We start from the raw sequence: 6,316 nt of genomic DNA on the forward strand, positions 1-6,316 counted from the left end.
AAACAGCTAGCCACATTTTCAATTCATTCTTTTGATGAAAGGTGTAACAAAAACATTTCTGCAAGCAAAGTAAGGTTCACTGAAATAGTTCAGATTTCCTTGAGAATCTGAAACAAAACTATTTTCTATTTTCCCATAAAAATCACCCCATGGAAAAGTTTGGCAAGTTTCTACAAATCAGTTTTGTTAAGATAGTTTGTTCTGTGGAAAATAAAAATAATTTTTTATTAATTGACTGATGCTCTGGGACCAGTTTATTATAGATAAAGAAAGTTTCTGAAGGTGCAAAGATCAGAAAGGCATCCAGCACCTTCAGCAAGACTTTTTTTGTTTCAGCACCACTTATGCCTCTCAAAATCCTCTCCTTGCTCTGAGCGTCTCTATTTTGCCTTGTTATGTTTTTTTACAGAGAACTTGTGACTTATTTTTGATCCTGTTTATCCAGAGAAGCTTTGGGCTGAAGACAAAAGATTCTGCTGTGCATTTCCTTCCCACGCTCTGTTTGACGAAGCAGTAAGGCAGTATACTTGGGTTGAACGTGGAACTAAACCTTTATTTCAGAGAAATAAGTCTATGGGCTGGCTCCTTACCTGGCACAAATTGCCCCAGCCTACTGTGAAATTGATGCAGATAGATAGACTGATTTTTGGTTTTTTTGTAGACTCTTTCTTACCTAATGTTGGAAATCAAGGAACACCACATTGCTGACTTGATGCTCGTGTTAATATTCCTGGGAAATGAAAACCAGCTTAGTCAGCATTCCCAAAGTGAGATGTACTTCAGGACTGGGGGACTGGGGCTTCGTGTTCTTCATTATTAGTGTTCCTCAAGGAAAGGGGCTGAGACTGAAGAAGTCTGGCATCTGTGGAGTCACAAATCTGTCAGAAATTGAAGCACAGAAGTTAAGAGTTTGTTCGGCCGAGGACCCCTCTATAGTCAGTGGGAGATCTCCAGAACACCCTCTTCAGAGGTTCGGAGGTCAGAGCACACATCAGGCTCTTTGAGTGACTGTCTTTATCCCTTGACTACAGAGGGAACTTAAGAGTTACAGTGTCCTTACATTAAGTGTGATGATGTCCATACATTAAGTGGCTTAATCTGGCGTCATCAGTGCTGATACAAACATTGGCCCCCTGAGATCTTTCCTCAAGATAATAGTAGCAGCGGTCCCTTCTCCTCCCAAAGTGGGGATGAGAAACAGGGTTGCACATCATCCAGTGTGTCTTATTTTTCCTTTTCTTTTCCTCTCTTACCATGATATCAGTCTTTCCTTCTCTCCCCAAACACACATCTGCAGACACACATTGTGGCATTATCTTACATTTCTTTTGAAGAGAGCTTTTTTTAATCTTTATTCATAATTTTCCTTCCTTCCTTCAGCTGTGGATCAATCAAGCAGATATGAATATTCAGAAGTTCACATCAACAATATGGAACCCAGGGACCTGTTTAGATAAATATTTTGCCATCTTCCACCTACCAGTTACCTTCCCCATTTTCAGCAGGAGGAAATATGTCATCGAATTCCATTCTCAAAGCAAAAGGAGAAAATTCATCTAAATCATGGAGAAACCAGTCCATACTGAAGGTTAGAAGTATCTTTTTACTTCTATCTTTGTGGAATGAAAGCAGGGAGAGGACAAGATAAAAAAACCCAAACAACCAAACCCCAAACTAACAAATAGAAAATTGAGCCACTTGAGATTTTGTGAATATATGTTTTATAGAAAAAGAAGTGGGATACAGAATATCAGCTCGTCTGGAGATTTTCTTCCTGTTAGTGCCCTCCATTCCCAAGCACCCAAGATCCTAAATGTCATTGTCTGGTACGATCAGATTCTCTTTGCATTGTCATAGCTGGTCCAGGTGAGAGCTTTAGTGCTGACTTCAGTGGAAACAAGGATGGGTTGTCAATGAACACATTAAAAAATCTTTTCATTAATACATCATTACAATGATGTTAGCTCCCTCCTGGTTCCTGACAGTTTCTTTTGAAATGCTTTGTCCATCTCTCCATGAAGATGACAGTTGTTTGTTAAAATGTCTGGAAAACCTTCCAAGTGTCTTTAGTTCTGCTCCATGAAACAAGTCCTGCATTTGTTGTGTCGTAGGGCAGGGACGGGAGATGACTGGTTGCAGCAAGGGTGGGATATGTTTCCTAGCAAGCCTTTTGAGTGTACAGAGCTCTTCCTAGATGGTTAGTTATCGTCTTCTCCTATTCTGTGGCCAGATGCAACAGCCAAATTCATAGGGGAGCTGATTGTCTACATCTAGGGCATGGAAATAAGGAGAGAGCGTAGTGTTGCCAATTAATGAGGTATAGCTCTCTCTGTGCATGAGTATGAGGAGAAGAAGCCACGGTTGTGTGTCAGTCTGTGCAGGAGCCTTTACTTCGTTGTTTATAGTAGCCTATTATTGCAGCTTTCCTTCCCAAGTGTCTCAGTATGTTGGGACAAGTACTACTAGATGTGTCTAAAAAATATTAAGCATTGCTAGATTGTGTTGTTTCTATCACAGACTAATCCATGGGTTGGGAAGGTGTGAAGGAGAAAAACATGTGCATTGGTAGTGTCATTGACCCGTGCTTTTATTTAAAGGATGTATGATCTGGATGGAGTCCATGCAATGCATGACGTACTTGTGCTCCCCCAAGCTCTGCAGCTTGGCATAACTAGAGGAGCTGAAGATGCGACTCCCTGACATTGCACCTCATGACATGACAAGGAACCTTATCCTGATGAACCAGTGGCGCCTGGCAGAGACAGAGCTTTCAAACCAGCTGGAGAGGAAAAAGGAAGAGCTCAGGATCTTTTCCAAGAATTTGGAGGCATAAAAGACTTGCTGTATGCCTTGCTGCCGAAACACATTGGCTTAAGGAAGCTTAAGGAATCAGTTTAAGGAAGGGAAAAAGGTCATGCAGGTACTGCAGGTTCCTTTCTTTTTCTCTGCTTATGGTCCTCCTAGTATGTCCGGTCTTAAACTTTGCAGCTCCCTTTGTAACAGTGTATTTGCCAGAGCAGTCCCAAGGTATCCTTTTTCTCTATGTGATGAATTACAACACCCAGAGCACGCAAGCGTCATCAGGGACCCTTACGGCTATGGTGATGGGGAACAGATGGCTGCACCTGAAGAACAGGCCTGGCCTGGGAACTCCAGCTATGAGAGTTGCATCATAAATTCATGCCTGAGTACCACTCGTATGAAGCTTTTTAAAAGAGAACCTTGTTACGAAGAAGTAGAAGTAGTTCACAGCAGGAAAGGAAGGCATTTATTGCATGTGTATTGCTTGGTCTTCAATCTGGAATATACCAACTCAGCAAAGTCCCATCCAACACTTGCTAAGCAAGCGCCTTTTAGTCACTCCAGCCAGAGGTGTCTGACTGCTCCTCATTTAGCACACATAATTCGCTGCCCATTTCACATGTGTTTATTTGCAGTAGAATTCCGAGCTTCAAAGCGTGACTGCACAAAAGAGTGACCATGAATTTGGAGTTACTTCTGCAAATTTATGCCTTTAATTCTTCACTGAAAATAGGGGTTCAGAGAGATTCTCTGATTACGGCTAAACTGGGAGGCACAAGAGTGCTCCTAAATTCCTGGGTGCAGATCTATATCCTCACCCTTCCCAGCTCCTCAATGCACTCTCCCTTGTCTTCCCACCCCAGCTCACTGCTTTCCCTAGGCAGGAAAAATCACAGAGTGAGAAAGGAGCTGAGGTATCTTATTAGCAGGTCCCCAAGTTGTCAGTCCATGACTCCACAGCACACCTCCACAGCACAGCATCTAAGTTTTCTTTGGTCTCATTCTGCTGTTTAGCATGAGGTCTGCTCTGTGGCTCTGGGCACTTGCACTTCTTCAGAAAAATCCTGTCTGTAAACAGGTGCAAAAGAGAAACGACTCGAATTCTGTCCAACATAGCTGAGGATATTAGAATATTTGGGCTGGGATTTAAAGAGAAACTTTGGAATGAGATGTCCACACCACAAGTCAGTGTAATTCAGCTACCAAACAGGGAAAGATGGGAATCTTTCCTATGCTTACAGGGAGCTTTTCTTCACCTATTAAACCAATTAATAGAATTTTGGCAAGTTACAGAAATCTGTTGTCAAAGTCTATTACTCACTAAGTGAAATAAGAATAGAAGCCTTTATGAAGAAATGTACATCTAAGAGCTGATTTCTTCCTCAGGAGAATTTGATTCCTGCACAGTACTCTTCAGCGATGTTGTGACATTCACAAATATCTGCTCTGCCTGTAAGCCCATCCAAACAGTGAACATGCTGAATTCAGTGTATTCCAAGTTTGATTGATTAGGCAATGGCCACAGAATTTATAAACTAAAGTGTTTCTATTACTGTTTCCTTTGGTGGTTTGGGGTTTTATTTTGTGGTTTTTGTTTGTTTTGTTTTTATGATGAGCTTTCTTCTGTCTAACCAGACAGGACTTGTGGTGATCATAGGAAGTGAAACTGGCTGAAAATTTGGGGTGGACAGAGTTTCTTCAGAACTTCAAACATCAGTTCTTGTAAAGGGACACTCTTTCTCTCTTTTCAATGCTTTGAGATAAGAACTTAGAGATCTTTTCAATTATTTCCCTTTCATTTGTCCATGTAAAAAATCCCACCAAACTAAAAATTTCTCACTGAGAAATCTTTGAAATTATATAAAAAAATTTTGCTTATCCATGAGAAGGGTCACTATTTAACCTTTCAATTTTTGAACACCTATGCCTTCAATTGAAATTCATGCATTTAGCACCTCCTAAGATTGGGCCATTATCTGAGTCCATCTCACATCTATGGGAGCTTTTCCATTGACTTCAATGAGTCACAGGGATTGGGCATTTTATGACTGTAGAATTCTCTGCTGTCAGGATGAAACAATAGGAGATGAATACCTGGTGGTTGGAGGCATCACAGTCCCCATCACTAGCCATGCACTAAGAGTAGCCAATCTTGCATATGGTATGGGAGCTGCCTCCCAAGAGATCATGAACCCCATGGTTGAGGAGCCCATTCAGGTAGGGATGACTGAATTCTTGCTTTGAAATAGATGTTATATATTGGTAGATTTAAGCAAGACCTCAAGTTCCAGTGAAGGTCAACATACTTGCACTTCAGGTTAACATTCATGTTAAATGTTATACTGAATTCAGGCTTTGGGGCTTTAATTTTGCAGCAGGAAGAACTTTGCAGTCCAGAGTCCAGTAACGCACTAAAACGTGCATTTAACAGCAGCCAAGTAGTCAGTTCGCTGACCATTTAGAGAAACAAGTACTCAGAAACAAACTCTGTCTTTATTGCTGTTTGTGTTTAGGGATAACTAGAAAGTCATTTAGTAACTTGTGCACAGACACAAAATAATTGATGTAATGATTTATTTTGCACTTGTCCCTTGCTTGTAAGAGCTACTTATACAAGGGCATGTGTTAAATTGGTTTTTGCAAATATGGAATTTTACAACTCTTTATTGGCCGGCTACAAAAGCATAACATTGATAGTATATAACCAGAACACTGACTTTAGTGTGCTGGGTAATGAGAAGGAGAGAATAGTCCGGTGGAGAGGTGTCCAAAGTGATGTTTGCCATGGGTACAATGAGGCTGTAATCCCTTCTTCTCTTCTGCCAATTACTGTCAGAAGTGTGACAGTCACAAGATAGGAAAGTAGCTGAACTGCTACACATCATCATCCTCTTCTCATTACAAACAATGCACTCCCTGTCATCAGCCCAAGGCTATATCCTTGTTTCTGCAAGAAAGTGCACAGGTTCCTGCGGAGGGGTGAGCTGTTATTTAGTCCCTAGAATGGGAGGTGGGGAACAGCCTGTTCAAGGTTGTGCATGGCATGGTTGTTCAAGAAGGACTGCTAGATATTCTAGGTGGTGACAATGAGAAGCTGATATGATGTATCATATTTCCTTTTTGATTCATACTGACAGATCAGAGTTGGGATCCGCTCTGGACCAGTGCTGGCTGGGGCTGTTGATGAGAAAATGCCAAAGTACCACTTGTCTAGAGACACTGTCAACAAAGCTTCATGGACAGAGAGTCACAGTCTTCCCAGGAGCATCCACCTCAGCTCAGCAGCTTTTAGGTAGGGAAAAAGAAGTGCCAAATGGCACAAACCAACCTGAGCGTTTTCTTCCCCATCACTTCTGGCTAGAGCAGTCACACAACAAGGAATGTTTTGGTATTATCTAAAACAGGAGATTTCATTTGGGGAGTGTCCCTAGGATCAGTCAGTTCAACATGTGAGTCAGTTGAAAAAGATAGGTGCTTCACGGGGACAATCCAGCATGTCTAAGAGAGACACGAA

The 6,316-nt window shown here is 41.5% G+C and overlaps 1 pseudogene; it reads left to right on the plus strand.

Annotated features, from left to right (window-relative positions):
• Positions 1-426: 426 nt before the first annotated feature.
• LOC104841632 lies at positions 427-6,098 on the plus strand (annotated as a pseudogene).
• The last annotated feature ends 218 nt before the right edge of the window (positions 6,099-6,316 follow it).

Source organism: Haliaeetus leucocephalus, unplaced genomic scaffold, assembly GCF_000737465.1.
Source record: "Haliaeetus leucocephalus isolate CR32 unplaced genomic scaffold, Haliaeetus_leucocephalus-4.0 Scaffold897, whole genome shotgun sequence".
Lineage (NCBI taxonomy): Eukaryota > Metazoa > Chordata > Aves > Accipitriformes > Accipitridae > Haliaeetus > Haliaeetus leucocephalus.